Source organism: Grammomys surdaster, unplaced genomic scaffold, assembly GCF_004785775.1.
Source record: "Grammomys surdaster isolate TR1022 unplaced genomic scaffold, NIH_TR_1.0 345, whole genome shotgun sequence".
NCBI lineage: Eukaryota > Metazoa > Chordata > Mammalia > Rodentia > Muridae > Grammomys > Grammomys surdaster.
The window spans coordinates 773,193-794,239 of record NW_021604764.1 but is presented as its reverse complement, the minus strand read 5'-3'; positions in this window follow the sequence as shown (position 1 = coordinate 794,239).

Below are 21,047 nucleotides of genomic sequence, written 5' to 3'. Positions count from 1 at the left end.
TCTCTCTCTCTCTCTCTCTCTCTCTCTCTCTCTCTCTCTCTCTCTCTGTGTGTGTGTGTGTGTGTGTGTCTCCTCCCTCCATTTTAATCTATCTCCTTTTAGCATACACAATGGTTAAGATGTCAAGGCTAAAAGAAATTGGAAGCCATAACCACTGCTATCACAAAGGATTATTGTTTGCAGAGCATGATTAAGTATGATTCACTACAGAGGAAAGTCTGTTTTACCATATTACCAGGGAAGACAAGACTGCTGGTCAATGCCTTTCATGTTCCTAAAATGTTATCAGTAGAGCAGTAGAAAAATTAGTATAGAAGTTCTAAAGATTCGGTGAGCTTGTGGATCACCCGGCAGCATGCTGAGTTCCCAGGAGCCATTTTCACAAGTTCTGATTGAGTTACATTTGGGCATTTTCAACAGAAGTCTGAACTGCAAGTGGTTTTCGTGAGACTTGCTTGTAGAAAAATGACTTGAGCCACATGAATGCAGTGGCCCATTTGAGCAGGTATTGACCAACTGCTACTGAAGTCTGAGTGAAGTTCCTGCCTGTTACAAAAGGTCACAGTGATAATAACTTCTTCTGAGATACATTCTGTGATTTCTTTCTGAATCTGTATGCTTGTCTGGGAAGAGGAAACATCCTTGTCGAATTGACAAGTATTCAAGAGTGGATCCTATTGAGTCTCCTTTTTCTCTGTTCACTGAATAAAAGACAGACAGCAGCAGCACAGAGGATGGGTAGAGGATATTAAGGATGATTCAAATGCTTGGGCGGCTTGATTTGAACTCTGGTTTCCACCTTATCACACTGACAGCTCTAAAGGCATTATGCCTCTTCATGACAAGCAGCTAACCATGAAATACAAAGAGAATTTCAAAATGAGTTTTGAAAAATGAAATCTGAACAATAAATTGATTTATTCTATTTAGCTACTTTTTTATTGACAGAAACTTCTACCTGGATGTCTAAATGAAAAATTTATTGGCATATTTCTTAAAGTATTATATACTGACTTTACTTTTTATGAGGATTTTAATTAAATAAACTTTTTCCCTCTTCGTGCTCCTTTCAAAGGGTCTTTTTTCCCCTAAAATATATACAGAGAATATTGTATATATCAAATGAGATAATTCATTTTGTGTCTGTTATTCCAGACACAAAGCACTATTTTCCTTTAAAAAAAAAAAAAAAACAATGGTAGCATGGAGAAGGCTAATTGAGTTTCCTGCTATGATAGTCCAAGTCACTGGAGAAGAATAATCTATTTCCTCTGCAACTCCCATAATTCCCCACAAAGCCAAGTTGAAGGGACTTGTTGCTGATAATGCTATTTAATCATTAAATATTGATTGAACCCCCATATTGATTCTTCCCGATCTCTTCTCATTAGATTTCTACAAACAATTCCTATGAGCATTATTTTGTAGTTCTAACACATATGATAATGACTGTACAAAAACACCCTTCTCTCTTTTTTTTTTTTATTTTTTACCATGTTAGAAATTTGCCTGGGGGTGTTCTTTCCTTGGTGATGAATGTGACTCCCAAACTCTTTTAACCATGCCTTTGAGAATGTCTCACGGGTTGAAGAGAGTGCCAGTCCAATCTCCTCTTGACATCGTTACCATACTTCTAAACACTAATTTCAAACTATGTTTTCACTGGGACTGTAGCTTCTGGTGCCAATTCTGCCACTGAGACAAGCACATGGACAAAGACAAAAATGTGCAAACAATGGGACATATTAAGGATCTCTTTTTCTTCATTTGCCATACAAGTCACCTGAGTCAGATTCTCTTTGTGGCATCTACTGACACAGAATTGGTAAGTCAGTCAGACTATCTCAATCTGGTTGAGCTCAGCAGTCATAAGTATCAATAAAAGAAGATTTTTTTCAATCTTCCACCAGGATAGGACCATCTGTGTCTGAAAGCCCCTAGATATTTGCCATGAGCTTGTGATTGCAAATTCTTAATGAGACTTTAAGTCTTATAATTGTTTGTCATAATGTTGAAAATGTATGTCTGTGGACAGTGCTTGTAACAGAAGGGATCACTATGTGCAGAACATTTTGGGAGGCCCACAGCCTCACACAACTTTACCAGAACCAGTTTTATTACTTTAATAGAACCACTAGAATGGCACCTTGAGATACAAATGTGTCTCTCAACTCTAGCTCTAAGCAAATTCTTACCCCACATCCAATTTGGACAATTACATCACTTGTAAGAGTTATTAGACTCCAAAAATTCGATCAGTCAAGGACATTGTGGTTTGAAAACCATCCAACAGAGAGTTAGCCACTCCTCTTGATCTTGGGCTAGCCTGGAAACCCAGAATAAGTTCAACAGTCCCTTTAAAACTAGAGCAAAAGGCTTCCTGTACTCACAAGTGGCTTTCTCACTAAAGAGACCTACTGGCTACTCTGAGGAGGTCCATGGGGACAGGAAAGCACTCTGCCCACTGATACCAAAAGGTCTCTCTGAAAAGTGACATGGCCGGAAGTATGTGTCACAAACAGACAGCCGAGGTGGGCTGACAGAAAGGGATGAAACATTCAAAGCTGTTTTGTAATGTCTTGACAGGCAGGTAAATGAAAGCATGAGGAATGTGTGGGTGTTTTCCATAGCTGTTGCTCAGCAAGATGAGTCATACTGCCTGGGACATACTTCGTGGACACTCTCGTTCTGCTGCCATGCCTCTTCCTTGTCCCTCATTGTCTTCCTCTCCCTGTCTTTTCTCTCCTTTTCACAGAGCCTTCTTTACTCACCCATCTCCCCACACCCCCATAACAACACAATGATCTTAAGATGTTGTCTCTAAGGACTTGGGCTCAGCTGCTTTCTACAGCTTTTCAAAGCATTCTTTTCTCCTAAGATTTTTTTTCAATCTTAGAACAAACAGAAAAGAACATGACTCATTGTGGCGACAGCTATTCATTGTCAAAAAGCTCTTTTTCTCTTGCCTGTGGGTTTCAGAAAGTTGAGATTATAACCCTGTTGTTTATGGACAGAAAGCCTATTTAATTTGTATTCTACTGGGGATTCTCTTAACAGCACACCAATTAGCTGAACACCACATACAACTCTTATCAGAGACCTCACAGTATACTTGCACATTTTGTGGCATCTGGAGATTCACAGGTTGTCCTCTGATGTGCAATACAGTATTAAGAAGTATTCATTGTTCATAAATTCAGTGCTGCAAAGAGGCAAATCTGACACGGAGGAGAGAGAGATTTTTTTGTTTTTCCTTGAAATGGGATTTAAAAAGCCTCTATGATATGCAAATTTTAAACTAACAAAAGATATTTTTCTAAAAAAAAATTCATGTAAAGTATGATTTCATGGATGAAGAATTAAGCTCCAAAGAGAAGCTGGCCTCCGACTTCTATCATCCAATGAAGAGTTTCATATCAAAACAAAACAAAACGAAACAAAACAAACAAACAAAAATCCATTCTTGACCAGCTTGTGAAAATTTTCTTCTTTAAAGCAAAGCTTCCTGAGTTGAGCTTTCCTGAGCTCTCCTGCAGTAGCTACAAAATGGGAGTTCAAACAATTATTAATATACTAAATCCTAGAATTATATATGGGTCATAGGAAGTCCTTGATCACTATTTAATTCTTGAATATAAATTAAAGAGTTTCAGATAAAAACAGTCTGTCTTCTCCATTACCCTGAGACCCAAATAGGACACAGCTAAGAGAGGATCAAGTCATCAGTCAGCAACAGAGAGAGCACTGAGCAGCTGCCACCTCCTGCTGTGTCACAACAATCTCCTTCCCTTGCTGGATGTGAGGATGGGACTGGAAATGGAGCTGCCACCAGCTGTCATTTAGTCTATGAGGCAGAAGTTATTTGCAAACCACTGTAGGAAAAGGTCTGTGCTTTAGTGGTCAGAAAGGCCATGTGTACTATACAAAATCTAGGTTTAAAAATCTGCTATGGGATGTGAGGGAGGTCCTAATAGTGGGTATAAGATTTCTTACCTCTTGGAATAAGACAAAAGGCAGAGAGGAGTAGAGCTAAAGGCTTTTATTCCCAGTCCTTAGCTTGATAGGTTTATGGCAGTGAGCTGACCTTGAAGCCTTCTGAGGGTTGTTGTGATTTGCTATCTTCTTCAAGTCCAGGAAGTACTCTGGAGTGGCCACCAATGCTGAAGAAGATAATTGATTGTAACATTTAGTCTTAGAAAAGTGACCAGAGCAAACAAACAGAAGTGTGCTTACATGAGAAGTTAGACTGACTCAGTTACAACCACTGCCACATTTGATTTGGAAAAAGAACCAGGAAAAGAAATGGACACAATTGAACCTGAATATAAATGTTAATTTAGTTTACTCTTGTGTAGGAATATTGGATACAACTGAACCATGCCTCCGGGTTGTACTATTTATGTGGATAAGATCACCTAACATGGGTTTTCCAGGTTGCAATGGATATTGTCTTCACAATGCAGCAAGTTAAGTTCTGTTTTACATTTGCTGATGGAGATATTGATGTCCATTTACACTTTTAGTCATCCATCTGATCTGAGCCTTGGAGAATGTTTTTTGCTCCATATGAAAACTCTTTGCAGATCTAACATTCAAATAATTATTTGTTAATCTTGAGACATTATCATGGTACAAAATAAAAATACTTGTCTTTCACAATTCTGTGCAAGATTGTTAAGTATAAACCACGCTTATAACCTATAATCTAAGGATAATATGATTACCTTTGAAATGAGAAGAGAGTATGATTAAACTTCTATCTTTAAAGAAAAGGTTAAGTATAATTATGATATAATTTTACTTATATAAGTGTGTATTATACTTATATATTATATATATAAATTATATAGTTAATAAGCATAATTATAATGCAGGAAAGATGTTAACAATCATATCTGTAAGTCATGGAAGATAAACTCCAAACGATTTTTTTTCATTTATTCTCCATCATCAGGAAAAATACTAATTAATATTCAGAGCTATTCATTTCCTTAAATGAATGAAGTTGTAGCCATATTTGATGAGAATATCAGAGATCCAAAGAGTAGTTCTGTAGATTTTATCAAATAGGTTTCACAGCCACCAGGGAAGACAAATTTACTGTATTTCCTGTTAGTGAGGAATGCAGCCCACTTGTTAGAATATGTCAACTGCATATTGGGGAACACAGCTGTGGGGACTCATACGGTAAGAAAGTGCAGGGCATCTGTCCTTTCCACTCAGTCTCTAGGGCTGCTACTTGCAGATAACTAGGACAGAGGTTGCCTGTGGGGATGGAACTCAGCCACCCTGCTTAGAAAGCTAGTCCAGGAATGTTTAGATCTCCTACTCCCTGGACCAATACTAAGACTCATTCCTGTGTGGCTTCACTGCTTAATGCTAAATTTCAAACATAACATTGTGGAACCCTCCGGCCCCACCTCAAAGCTGCCTCGACTGTCTAAATATCAACGGAATCAGAATCAGACTACATGCCTTGAAGACACCAACTCTAGCACGGTGATTCTCAGAAGGCTATATTCATATTTATCTTTCTGCCACAGGGTTTCTGGCCATCATTATCTCTTCTGAACACAGAAATTCAAGATGCCTATTTCTTTGGCAAAGTCTGTAATATTGAAAAGATGTCATAAAGCTGGACACATCTGACAGATAATCAATGGTGATTATCAGATCCCCCCAGCCACCTTATCTGACTACATAGCTGAGAAGATTCTTTGACCATGGCAATAACTGTCAGCACACATCCTTGGACTCTAAAATCAGACAGAATGAGCATCTCAGCTCTGCAAAGACGCACATGGTGGTCTGATGACAATTCTTCTTCTGAGTTTTCTGTCATGTCCTCTGTGATTTTGTGTACTCCAGAGCTCCAAGCAAAACTGACAGATAAACATGCATAGAAAAACATAAATCAATAATCCATGAGAAAAATTATAAAATGTTTCTTTTTTATATATAAGAGATGTGGCAAAAGGAAATCTAATAAAATTCTCTGTGATTTCAGGACATATTCTTTATGTGCTAAACAGATGACCTGAGAATAGGACTTAACTATGTGCCACTGTCTCTGAGTTAAGAGTAAGATGACCAGTTACCTATGCCCAAGTATTAGGCTAAACACAGTACCTCCCTTCAAACAAAACAAAACAAATAAACAAAGAAAAACAGTACAAAAAACCCACCCTAAATCCTAAACTCTGATTGTTTCTTCTTGGTAGAAGACAACAAAGATGTGCTTAAGGGTCCAGAAATGGGAAGGACATCCTGCATTATTTTGGTGGACTCAAAATACAAGCACAAGTAATACAAGGGCAGCAAATACTTGAGAAGAGGAGAAGATGATATTGCCTCAGAGAAAGACATAAAGGGACGGGGCCACAAGTCAAGAAGTGGCAGCAACCACCAGGATTTAGAAAACACAGAGAATAGATTTCCCCCTGTAGCTTTGGGAGATCATTCCTAATACCCCAATTTTATCATAACACTGAATGTCTGGCCTCAAGAACTATGAGAAAATAATTTCAGTAGATTTAACTTAACATGTTTGATAATGAATTACTGGAACGTTAGAAGACAAGTCCACTTTTTGTGGACCAGAATAAGAAAGACAGATTCCTGCCCAGCCGGTGTTGACATCAAGCTAATGGCTACACTTTGAAAATGAGATGCAAGACACTGTAGGGAACTGCAGATACCTTTCTGTCTTCTAAGGGAGCATCAGTTGGACTGTTGGCCTAGACACAGCAGCATATCAGATGCCAGAAAATCACTTCTGAGCCCTGAGCCTGGACATAGTCTGGCAAGACCCAATAGATTTCGCCATTGTGAGAAAAGACGATGCATTAAGGAGTAGGAGAGCTAAAATCAGACATTCATTTGTAATGGCCTTTTATATCTATATAATCAGATTTAGTTTTAGTGCCGAGGAGAACCAGCCTCGGCTTGGAGAGGAGTTCTGAGGAAGGAGGTGTCTGGGAGAGGCAAAACAAACAGCTCGAAGTCAAATTGTGGGTCCAATCCGGCATCCTGCGTTCTACTCAAGACAGCTTTCCAGACTGCTTTCTGTCGGTTCTTTCTCTGGAGATCTACAGACTGCCCCTTCTCTCTATGTTCTGCTCCAGACAGTTCTTCATGCAGTTCTCTCTTGCTACTCTAAACAAATTCTCTGGATAGCTCACGCCTTGCAGATATCAAGCCCAGTCATTTATTTTACATATCAATCCGGCCATTTGCTCCAGGTTCCCTTTTGATTATCTTATCAATCAGCTTCCCAAGACACCAGTTCCTTCATTCTTAGGAGAGAGTTAAGGAACATCTAATTTTTTTTAACTTTGCAAAAGAAGTCAGAGATCTGCCTGCCTCTGTTAAACACAGCCTATAAACTAGCTAGGTGGGACCTCGCCCTGAAATTACCATTCCTACCACACCTGGGCCTAATTTTGCTCTGTCCCAGGTCAACCCTGAACTCTGAAATCTGTCTGCCCTTGTAAACATAAACAAAAACTTTAGCTGGGTGGGATCTCCTGGAATCACCACTCCCGAAATCCCTATCTCTTTCCTTAGTATCTTTCTGACAAGTTGACTCACAGCACAGCTGAGTTTGTTCTTTTACATTCATGAAGCCCCTCATAATTCCTATGGCATCCTTATATTTTGCATAATAGAGAAATTACATATTTTTGAACTCATGTTTTTAGAGTTCTTTTCCACAGCCTTAAAGGCTGTCCTGAAGGTCCCAGCATTTGCCAATTTGCTGAGACATTAGCCACACCTTCACCTCCTAGACTCATGCTGTCTCTGAATATCATGGAGTCATTAACATTATCAGGGAGGAGATTCCTTGAAGGAAGAACAGAAAAATATGTACATTATTATACAAACAAGCCTTACTCTCACAGCAGCCAATGATATAGACCATGCCTGCCGGCCCTGTCTCAGGGGCAGAAACCATGTCGTTCTGTCCCTTCAAAGGCCAAGGTAGACCTTAAGGTTTTCTGAGTCTTATTTTCTTCACTTACAAAATGAATCAGTTATGTATACTCCTTGATTCTTAAGTGTTCTATGGTTTAATCCAATCCTGAGTAGAAAAGAAAACTTACATACCTCGTCTAATAGACTGTGTGACCACTTATGTGAGTATTAAGTGTCTTACTCCCTAAACTAGGTATGCCAAATGTTGAACCCATGGGAGAGGGAGGGAGGAAGAAGAGAGAAAAGAATAAGCAAGAGAGAAGAACACACAATTATACAGACACAGAGGGAGGGAGAGAGGGGGAGGGGGGAGAGAAAGGGGGGAGAGGGAGAGGGAGAGGGAGAGACAGAGAGACAGAGAGAGAGACAGACAGATAGACAGAGAGACAGAGACAGAGACAGAGACAGAGAGAGAGAGAGACACAGAATCCCATTATCCATTTAAGAATTTCTGTATGGCATAATGTATAACCCATGAGAATGCATTAATTTATCAATCTTTCTTATAGTTCAACTAATTTTATTATTTTCTGAGGCATAATATATTATCAGTCTATATGTCTCTATATATCATTAAAACCCAGTATCTTAAAAAGAGGGAGGGACTAAATCACATTCGTTGTTGAATCTTCATACATTAGTTACCTTTCTTAGTGCTGTGATGGAATTTCTAACAAAAATATCTTAAGAGAAGAAGAGTTTATCTTAGCTTACAGTTTCAAGGGATATAGTCATTGTGGGGAGGTAGTAGCCATCTCCATGGTAGCAGGATGTGAGGATGCAGTCGATCACATTCATCCTCAATGAGGAAGCAGAGAGGTAAGTTCTGATACTCAGCCTCCTTTTACCTTCATATTCAGTTTAAGATTCCATCACAAGTGCCGATGCATCTTCTTTCTTTGGTTAGACATTTCTAGAAACATCTTCATAGGCATTTCCAAAGATTCTAAATCTGGCTAGGCTTACAATGAGTATTATTCATTTTACCTTACAGCACAGTTCTATCTAAGAGTTGGTACAACAGGTATGTGCCTAAGAAATACCTACTAGGTGGAAGTGAGTGCAGCTACCTGGATGTTTTTCTAGAATAAGATATTAAAGAAGTGTGCAGTGTAACATGGCAGACATAAATCATCAGGAATAATGGCGAATTATATTATGTTCAGAAAAAGATTATCTCTGTAAAATACTATCAAGTTGTTAGTTAAAATGAAAGGGACATAATTATGACTGGGACCTGACAGAGTAAGTAGAAACAAATGTTGCCCTGCCTTTGAACACCTTCCCATTTTTATAGCGTGTCTAATGATTCTTCATAAAATCACACCACCCAGTGGATTTCGATAAGTGAATTTCATCTATTTTCTATAGAAAAATGACAATGAAGAAAATCATCAAACACTGAGACATTAAGGAAAGAAATGAGCATTTGGTTGGGTGATTTTTCATGATCTTTCTTGTCAGCATCTCAAAAAATTTTTGCCGTTATTAAGGAAAGAAATGTGGTGAGCAATACCTGCTGTACCTGCACAATTGATCTCCACTAGTCGTATTGTCAATGGTAGACTTGAAATTGACATGTAGACATTTGTGACTTCAAAAAGAATTAGTAAGGTCTCAGCTTGTAGCATCCTTAGTAAAGGTATCCATACTAAATTAATAACATTCCATGTAGATACATAAACTTGTATTGAAAGGCTCTCCGTAACTTGGAATGCAGAAGTTGAAAGTGATTTTGGTTTATCTGAAGCTACTTCTATCAAGGCTTGGGCAGAATGAAGACTCAGTGGGGAAAGACATTTGCTACCTGACAATGCAAACCTGACAGCCTAAGTTTGATTCCCAGAGCCCACATAATGAAGAAAAGGGAGAAAAGGAGAGAATGGGCTCTACAAGGCTGTCCTGTGACCTTTATATACTCTCTGAGGCACACACACACACACACACACACACTCACACATATACACTCTCGCATATACACACTCACACACAAACATATACACTCTCTCTCACACACACACTCACACACACACACACACACACACACACACGCCATGTAAGATATTTTTAAAAATAGAGCACATTTTCAAGCCTTTCTTTGGCTTTGTTTATTTTATTCTGGTATACTGATGTTTATAAAGTATATCTTTAAGTGAATGACTTGCAGTCTTTGCTTAAGTAAGCTAGACTTACTTTAACTAGCAAATCATATAGTTTTTCTTGTAAAGTGACGTTCAGCCTCTTGAGTTTTGTCTACATGAAATGTGGATCCTTAATAATCTGTCTGTGGTTGCAAACCTAATCAAGTCTAGACTACCACCTTGATCCATTTTTCTTATAACATGGTATATTTAACCTCTCTCTAGAACTTTCTTTATGTCTCTAGTATTTTTGTCTTTCCTGGTGAGCCATTTTGACAATTTATTCTTCATTTTCTAATGGCTCTCTAAGTCTGTCACAGTATCTGTTTCTTAGCTAATGATACCTGTCTCTGGTTCCACCAGTTACCACAGTGGTTCTCTTGTTAGGTTCTGGCTCAATGTGAAATCATTTCTCAATATCTTCTTATCCATGCCATGCCATGAAAGCAATAGAGAAGGTAAAGTTTCTTAAACTTATCACTGGACTGCTCTTTTTTGAATTTGGGAATAGAGCTTCATCCAGAGTTAGATGGTGAGGTTGTGTTCACTCCTTAAGTTCAGAGTGAATGATGCCTCAAAAGAATTAGGACAGTGGTTCTCAGCCTGCAGGCCACAATCACTTTCACAGGGGTCATACATAGATATTCTATGTATCATATATATATATATATATATATATATATATATATATATATATATATACAGTACAGTTCCTAACAATAGAAAAATCACAGTTGTGAAGTAACGAAATAATTTTATGTGTCATAACAACACAAGGAACTGTATTAAAGGCTGGAGCGTTAGTCAAGTTAAGACCACAGAATTAGGAGATCTAAGTTCCACAGAGGACTTCACTCCTGAAAAGAGATATCATAATGACTTACATCACAAAAAAAAAAAATAATTGCAAGTAAGTACTTCTCCTCTAAGCAACCCCTAAACAGTAAACATTTAGTTAGCAGACAAAATGTTCTTAACTTTCCAGCTATGTCCTGTCTTCCAAGTCCTGCTTTCCATCATAAGGAGAGTAGTGGTGGCTAAAAGGATGGACTTTTCTGAAAGACACCTAGAAAAGATGAACATGCATAGTGGCTTGGCTCTGGGGATTTAATAACTGAAAGATCCTTTATTTGCATTCCTGGTATTCTAGAGTTTTCTTATTCACTTACCTAGAAGGCAGAACACAGTTATAGACTGTGTCAATGTTATTACCAGATTGGAATCTTAAAGAATATTTTTCTCAATCCTTAACTTGTTCTTTAAAGAATAAGTCATTTAACAGTGTGTTAGTCTCGGGTTATTGGAAAGAGTCTGGGATAAAGTCACCTGTTCAGCTGAAATCGAATAAAATAAGAGTAAAGCAGAGGGGTGGGAAGTGTTGATAATAAAACAGGTTAAATGACAAAGGCTTCTCTACTTTTATGAGAGACAGGACCTACATGGAGTCTAGAATCAGAGGAATATTCTTCCAGAAAACAAACTCCAGAAATAAAATAAAATAAAATAAAATAAAATAAAATAAATAATAAAATACTCCAGAAAACAAATAAATAAATAAATGTATAAATAAACAAGGACAAAGCGAGCTGTGTGCTTTCTCCCAGTCTCTGCTTTACATACTTGAGTTGAAGGTTGTGGTGATTTGGATAAGAGTGGCTCCCACAGGCTCATATGTTTGAATGCTTAGTCATCAGGGAGTGGCACTATTTGGAAGGGTTAGGAGGCGTGGCCTTGTTGGAGAAAGTATGTCACTGGGGGTATGCTTTGAGGTTTCAAAAGCTCTGAGCTCCTGCTCCAGTCCCTTCCTGCATGCTGGCATGCTGCCCACCATGATGACAATGGACTAAACCTCTGAAATTGTGAGCAAGCTCCCAGTAAAATGCATTCTTTCATAGGAGTTGGCTTGTTCATGGTATCTCTTCACAGCTGAAGCATAGTGTTTAAGACACCCATCCTTGCCTCTGAGGTTTACAGGGTCCCAAGTTCACCAGAAACTACCTTTCTGAAAGCTCTTAATATTCCTTCCTTTCTTCCTTTCATTAACGTAAATATCTTAAAAGCCACAGAATAGCTTAGACTATAAAAAAACAGAGTATGTATAAATAAATATCATAGTAGGACTTGAGCAAATCGAATATTCAGGTCAAATCAAATTTATCAAACAAAAGGAAAAGACATTTACTTTGTTAACCCAGTTATCTTGCCACGGATTTTAACTATGGACAAGAAAACAAAGGCCACACTTGCAGGTAGACATCCTCAGCTTCTGTTCTGGGTTTGGTAGTAAGAAGCTTTGTGACCACAGGCAAATGGCTTAACCGCTCTGAATCATTTTTAATCTCCTTTTCTACTTGTAAAATGTGAATAAGTAATGCTTGTCCTGCATGATTTATGTCTCCATTTATGTCTTTGTGCCATCAAATATATAAAATAAATAAAAATAATAGGCACTATAGAAAATCAAGCTAATCAAACCATACCGGAATCTGTTCATAATAATGTGAAATTCAGATTGCTTAGAAACTGGCCTAAAAGTGTGAGAAATCTTTTCAAGAGCAGTCTTATAAAGAAACTGACGGTCAAAATTCAAAAATGCATGCAGAGTTGCCTTCTCCTTGGAGGTCCATGAGAGTGTTGGATAACGTATTACTAACTTAACCTCTGTGGTGCTTTTGGAAGCTCTGTGAAGTTAGCCACCATTCCTTTATATGTTATACTTCTACATTCTTTGGAAATATTAGAAAATATTTATTTTGTTTATCTGTTATAATATGCTTAATTTGCCAGAAGAAATGACTGAATGGTCTTAATATCCAAAAGATTAAATAGAAGGTAGAAATTTGAGTCAATAGAAGCTCAAGAAGATAGGTTTAATGTAGCCCTGATTCTATTCCCTACTATAAAAGCATATCCATTTATATCTGGTCTGGCAGTGCTCCAATCCTAGTCTGCTATATAACGAAGCATAGGTATGATTTGCTTCATAATTAAACTGCAAAGAATGGTTGTGTGTATGCATATATGTATATAAATATATGTGTGTATACATGCCTACATACACATAAGACCCAGTCAAACTGTCTTGTGTTTAGATTAAGAAAGTTTGATTTGTTTGCCTATTGCAAAGATTGTTAGGACTAGATCTGGACCTCAACAGGCAAAAGTCAGTATGCTTCTCACCTCTTCAGCCTAAGGTAATAGCTGTGACTCACATCCACAGCATGTCCCCAGGCTGGAAGGTTTTGAAGTGATTTAGAAGTGGAGGTGACCTACGTCATTTTCCATCACGTCTGTGAACTCTCTTCTCACTCACAGGCTGTCTGGCCCTCACGGCCATGTCCCTGCTAACACTTATTTGCAGCTTGTGGCTTTGCAAGGCCTTCACAGGGGGAATGCTGGCTTTGTTTGTCGGTTGGTAAGTGGAAAATCACCATGGGGACTCTGGAAAAGTAAGCAGAGAAAATAACAGGCCAGAAAATGTCATCACCTGAAAAAATTCAGCCACTTGCAGAGGGTTGATGTCCTTTCTTAGCAACTTCAAGGGCCAAAGGAAGTTTGTGATCCTTTGACTCAACCAAATCACTATCAGAGGGCTTACAAGGAGTGGATAGATAGTCTTGCTAACTCACCACTTTCTTGGGAGATCAAGATGAGGCAGATAACATTGTTGCCTGTTCTGCAGATGAGAGAGTTGAGGTGCACAGATATTGAGTTGACCCCCAATGAATGAATAGTGAATCCAGGATTCAAACCTGAGAACTTTTGTTCTGGCATCTGGGTTGTAGAGTATTTACTTTATGTCTTCTAGCAGAAAGGCAACTAATAAATGTGAAGTTTTAATAAGATCCCTAGACACAAAGCACCTGAACATTATCTGCCTGAATTCTGCTCCTTTTATTACCTTCCCATGTAAAAATATCCACAGACAGTACTAACTAGTAGTTAGCTATTTTATGCATTCCTATTTAATTAAAATTAGTGATGATATTCCACAAGACTTTGCCTTTCATATATGTTTGTCAGGAAAAATTCTGCTCCATTCTGAGCACTGGAGATAGAAGGCAGTCCACTGCTCATGACGAATGAGTGAACAGCACACCAGAGCATCCACTGGACACCGTGGTTGACTCAAGTACTGAGGGATACCTGCTGCATTCTACCCTTCAGGCCATAGAAATCGTCTCCCAGGCTTCTCATTTCTTGTATCTTTTTCACTGAAGTCTTGCTTTTCTGTGCCTTTTCCTTGTGGTGGCTTCCATCACTCACGGTTATATTGTACTCATCCAGAATTCCGGCCCATATATTCTATGAATATAGCAAGAGTTCCTTCTAGACTGGGAACCATTACATAGATTTAGATAATACTACATAGTCAGGGCAACATCATTAGACTATTTCTAGGACCTTTAAATTTTTAAATTCTTCTCAAATTTACATACCATCACAAATTAAAAAATGCATCTTGCTTAATGTAATACTTTCCAGATCCATCCATCTTTCTAATAATTTCATAGTTTAATTTAGTTTTTGTTAAGTATGGAGTAAAATTCCATTATGTACACAAACCACATTTTTATCATATACTCTTCAGCCAATAGTTATCATAGTCATCTGAGCTGGGTCTATTTGCTTGTCATTGTAAATAGAGAAGAAAAAACCTGGGTGTAAACACATAAAGAAAACTAGAAAGGAGACCAATAGAGAGGAAAACAGATGACAGGGAAAGGATGGGTGTAGAAAGGCAAAATGGCATGAGTGATATGACAGTGGAAAAGAGCCAGCACTGAGGAAAAGATGGAGGCAGGAGGAAGGAGGCTACACAAAGGAAAGGATGCAGGCAGGAGGAAAGATGATGGGAGAATGGGCAAGATGGGAGAAATGATGAAAGCAATTTTTTCTTGACAATGCTCTGATGGTAACTAACATTTTGCATGCTGATTGAAACTTAAGGGGGAACGTTCCTTTGAATTCACACCTGTCTCACTATAACCTTCTTTCAAGGTAACCTTCTTTGTCAGTTCCCTTTCCTGCAAGCTCCTTTGAAGAGGAAGTTTGTCATTCTTCTCAGCCTATGCTAAGCTTGGTTTGGACTTTTTGTACTTACCACTCTGCAGCCATTACCACAGATATTATAGGCCTTCTTTCCCACTCACGTTTAGCTGTTTAGCTGGATCAGTTTGAGATTTGTTCCTCCTTTAGTTTAGTTTTCATCTTTCCTGACTTCTTGCTCTGGTTTACCATTCATCCCTAAGAATCATCACTGAGCCTCAAATCTCTGTCTCTGTCTGTCTCTGTGTCTCTGTGTCTCTGTCTCTGTGTCTCTGTCTCTGTCTCTCTCTCTCTCTCTCTCTCTGTGTGTGTGTGTGTGTGTGTGTATGTGTAGTTTTGTTTTGTTTTTATAGGACATGACTAGACACTGCCTTCATGTCTTTCTGTGACATTTCATATTCCATGAGACTTCCGCTGGTTTTATCACTCCAGGGGTTGCTCCTGGCTCCTCCCCTTCTCATGATCTACTTTTGCTCTCCACGGATTCTTTGGTAGAGCTCACCTGACCCTGAGGGTCTGAGTGTTTCCAGTCCTGAGCATTCATCTGCCTACTTTTCCATGAGGACATACAGTAAACACAAACCTTAACACAACTAAATATCGTTCCTGAAACTTGTCATAAAAGTCTTCATCACAACAGTAAATGATGCATCTGTTCAGTCATCTTTGATACTTCCTTGATTTTTAAGTTATAAGTTAAATTTATTTGTGCATGCATATGGGTACTTGCAAGTATATATATGTGCGTGTGTGTATGTGTTTATGTGTGGGGTGCACATGTACATGTGTGTGTGTATGTTGGCCGTGTGTATGCTGTGGCACACATGTTGAGGCCCAAGGATACTTTGCAAGAGCCCATTCTCTTCTTCAATCATGTGAGTCCTAGAAGATTCAACTCAGGACGTCAGTCTTGACAGAAATCACCTTTACTCACTGAGCATCCACCATACCCCTACCCCTTTCCCCAATCTACCATACTTTAATACTTTAAATTCATCAAGTTTTAGATAATGTCATTTTTAACATATACATCAAATACTGCCATATTATTTTCATCCCACCTGCCTAGCAACCAATGTTGGTATTTATTTCTGCCACTAATCTATACCCTTGGGAATCTCAAAAATTACTTGGAACATAAGACAGTTTAAACACATGCCTTTTGACAAACTTATTAGATTATAAAGGAATTACGTTAATAAATTTTTCTGTGGAAAATAATATCTAAAGATGTGATTCTGGAAGTTGAAACTGGGGGATTTGCAGGGTGTCTTAATTTGTTTTGTGTTTTGATAAAACAATTGACCAAAACCAAACTGGAGAGCAAAGGGTTTATTTCTTATTACAACGCCAAGATCACAGTCTATCATTGAGAAATGTTAGCTAGGAACTTGTGCAGAAACCTGTCAAGACTGAACCAGAGACCATGAGAGAACACTGCTTACTGACTCACTATCTTTGCTCTCTTATGCAATCCACAACTACCTGCCCAGGCAAGCACTGATCATAGAGTGCTTTGTTCCTTCCCTAGTAATCTTTATTTAAGGAAATGTACTACGATATGCCCACAGGAAGTATGATAGAAACCATTCCTCACCTGAGCATCTCTCTTCCCTGTGATTCTAGTTTGTTTTAAATTGATGGAAAACAAACAAGAGGACCCAATAGATGTCCTTTAACTTCGGAAGTTCAATGATGCCTGATGCGTTTGCTTCTGAATTACTACTGAGATGTTCTCATATGCATTAGAGATTTTATATTTGTCATAGTTTATCATGTAGAACGATGTGTTAAGGAAAAGGCAAGCCAATACCATGAACCAAATATAGCCTGTAACTTGTTTTCCCTTTAACTATTATTAACAAATAGTGTATTTGGTTATTCATAAAGGAAAAGATAAAACCAGAGACTCTACATGCCATATTGGTCCACAATGCGTATAATATGCATCTTAGCTTAAAATATTCTCACTTGTATTAGAAAATAGAGTCAAATAGTCTATTCAAGACCTTATTTGGCAAAGTACTTTTAGAGAATGATATAGAAATTTTCATGCTCTCCTTCTCTACATGAGCATAACTTTTTCCATCCTCAGTAACCCTCAAGGATAGATGTTTCATTGGATTAAAGTGATTTGGAAATTCCAGAAGTTTAAGATGGGGGTTTGATGATGCTGATGGTGAAGGAGCAAGTGCCCCGAGGCTCCACAGACCTGATGAAGATAATTCATATGAAATCTATAAATAATATGACTGCTTCTAATGGACACAAACAGGGTCAATTAAATTTCATGCCAAAAAATAAGGAGAGACACAATTGTTGAATATTAAAGATTTGAAGGAAGTAACATCTGTGATTCATTGTTCATTTAACATAAAATTTATGGCATACATTTTAAGATAATTTTCCATTTCCTGAGGGGTTTACATATTTTACCTTCTTCTTTAGCTTGTAGTTATAATTTTATATTCCAAGTTTAAATTCCTATTTCATCTCTTCAAATTGAAAACCAATTAAAATATTGAGCATGAAGACACTGAATTGATTATAGTAGAGGAAAACTATTAAGTGAAATATTAATGAAAATAATATGAAAATGTTGAGGGCTATAGTAAATATTTACTGGCTATTGCTTTCAATGAATTAATAGTGTTGCCAACATGTTTATTAATACCCTTGCTGCTTTTGGAAGTGACACCAAAATAGCCACTGTACATGAATAAATTAGCCTTTCAAATGAATATTACTTCATGTAATGAGTTTTATCTTACCATCTTAAATATTTATATTAAATATTAGCTTTTAGTTAATTCAATGTGCATAACATGATACATTATGAATTTGAATACGTTTATGGCAAGAGTTATTTTTAAGCTTATCTTTGCTGTTATTCTAAGGTAAGAGCAACTTTTCAAGTGAAATGAATCAGTACAGTAGGAATGCAACTCTGCACTATTCTGACTGTAGGTTTCTCTTCTTCCATATCCACATTTTCTCTGTGAGTGGTAACGCTAGGCCTTTTCTCTTTTAGGAAGTCTCTGGGACCACCAGGCTTGATGAAATTGTCAATCAATGTACCTCAGCTTTCCTTAGTGAAAGACAAGCCCTGTACTGGAGAAAAGATGGATGGGCCTTCTTTCTTGAGCAAAAAGGCTTTCAGGAGGAAAGGCTTTTTGATTTCTATGGAGCCATTGCTGATCAGTATGTCTGTGCCCTTCTGAATCTTGGTTTCTCCTTTACTGGTCCCCTACTTCCTGACTTTGTAGAAATGCTATGTCTACTGCCATGTTATTTAGTTCTTTCTTCCCAGAACCCATATCAGGCTTTTTCATGAGTTAACCAGGATCAGTTTCTTTTGGGGTTTGTCATCATATATGAACAGATCCATAGAGTTTCCATCTACATGCATGGGAAGACCGAGTAAAACATGAGTCACAGTTAAAAGGATACAGCAAATATAAACTTGGCAAAAGCATTTTTGCTGTCTTGTGATCCGTATTGTCTCTTTGTCTCTCACTATGTGTTTTTCTGCCTATGTCCTCTCAGTGTCTTTTTCTCTTGCTCTGTATGTGTGTGTATATGTGTCTTCATGTGTGTTATTGGGTTTGCATAATCAAAGCTTCACTGTCCAACTGTAAATATTCTTTGTGGGCAGTAAGAGGTATTACCCACATTGTTTCCTGTGTTGATGTTAACCTAGCATTCTAGCATGACCTGTTTGGCTATAGACAAGTCCTCTCCAGCCTGCTGATATTTATTTGCCTGTGTGAACTCTACTAGCTAATGTTGACTCAGGCAAACAGCACTGAAATGAGAGTAAACATTGAGCAAACACACCAGTTTCATCAAAACAATGAAAAGCATGGTTGACAAGAGCGCTTTCTCCTAACAAAGGACATGCAAAGTAAGAACTCTCTTTTCATTTCAGAGTTTTTCGTGCTCTGTCTATAAAATTAAAGAGCCTCAGAGAGAACTACAAGGCCCGGAGAAGGGATCATCTTCAAGAAATAGTGGTAATTCTGCTTATATTGTTTATTTTTGTTCATATATTGTGACTCAGTCCTTTTACAGCCCAAAGGGATACCGCTATGTCTGCTACCCACCTGAAAACACTGAGGCTCGAAGAACAAAACATAGCTTGTCCCTGGATACCCTTCACTTTACGGACACAGGGCCAAGATATGAATTGAGGTGTCTTAGGCATTAGGACCCATGATTTTAGCCACTGCATTACTTAAAGTCAGTAATGCATTTTATATTTTGTTCATTAGTTGATGAAAGAATATCAGGATATTGGTCCTAGGACAAGAAAAATGGATACAATTTTTTACAAAATTATCTTTTAACAATCCACTCAAATAATAGCTTAGAGCTGTTGTTTGAAGAAAATAAAACAATATGACCATATATGATAAATTTTAGTCTCATATTTCTTATGTTGTATAGTCATCTTGACCTCTTGGGTTCAACATGTAATGTTTAAGTTATATCTCCAAAAGAAAAAGTTCAAGGTTCTCTTTAACAATAAAATTTGAAAGACAAGAACAGGACATTTTACAAATTGAAAGGTAAAAGAACAATGGTATAGTTTCTCTCTGTTGCTGTTCAGTCCTTGAAAATTGTCATTAGAAACAAAAGTTTCTATAAGCTAAAATATTTATTTTGTGGCAACAGAAAGTAGCGTGGTGGTCAGCAAATCCCAAGAAGGGTTTAAGGAGGTGGGATGGAAAGAAGATGGAGAATGGGAGCAGAGGTAGGACTATCTACTGTAATCTGTAGAATAATTATGTTTGACAACAATAATCGCATATTTCAAAATAGTAAATAAACCTTTGAATATTTCCAACACAAAGAAATGACAAATGTTGTAGATGGTTGATATGACATTTACTCTGGTCTGGGTATTATATGTTGGATAAATGGATAAATACTCTACCTTATAAATACATAAAGTTATATTTTAATAAATTTAAAAATAAAAATGCCTAGAAATTACTTTTATACAATTCTGTATCAGTGAGAATGTAATTTCATGTTATAAAAGAAAAGAATTTTCATTACATATAAAATAAATGAAAATGTAAGTCGTGTCTAAGTAAAAGACCCACAGGTATCAAAGTGATAACCTTTGGGTCACTAGCAATGGCAGCACCTGGGAATTTGTTGGAAGTATAAACTCTCTGACACTGTTAGACTCGGTAATTCAGAAGCCATGAGGGTAAAACCCACAATCTGTATTGCTAAGCTCTCCGGGTAATTCCATAGCAATCACTCAGTTCACTTGAATGTGAAGTACAAACTGGGCTCCATATCAGACAGGGTGGATGATAGAACAAACTGCCAATGTTTCACTTTTTTATGTTTTCTCTTTAGTATCTTCTGATTTCTACAAGCAATAGTTGTTAAAAACATGGAACAAATGCAACTATACCTCTATACTTTATATTTTGATCTTTTCTATAACCACCTAATAGGCAACTGCAGGTCCTTCTTTTCCTGTTTGTCTAAGAGCACCCTAGATCTTAGGGGAGGATGCTTTATCACATCAGAAGGTAAACAGGAAGATACACTTGAGTTTTCAGTTCATACTGGTCACCACTGAGGAATACACTGTGCATAAGCCAGTAGCTTTCAGGGTCTGGCAATTTTGACATTTTGTCACTATCTTGGCATAAAAAACCATTGCTGACACTAGGATCCTTGTTCAGCCCCTCTTTGGATAGCCAGTGAGCATGCAACCTGAGCTCTTATTTGGGAGTTAAGAGCAGATTCGCATTGTTTTTTTACCTCGTGGCTTCCATCCAGTTTCTGTTTAAAGGAATTCTTCTAAATGTTAACTACTCAGCTCCTCTCTCTCTCTCTCTCTCTCTCTCTCTCTCTCTC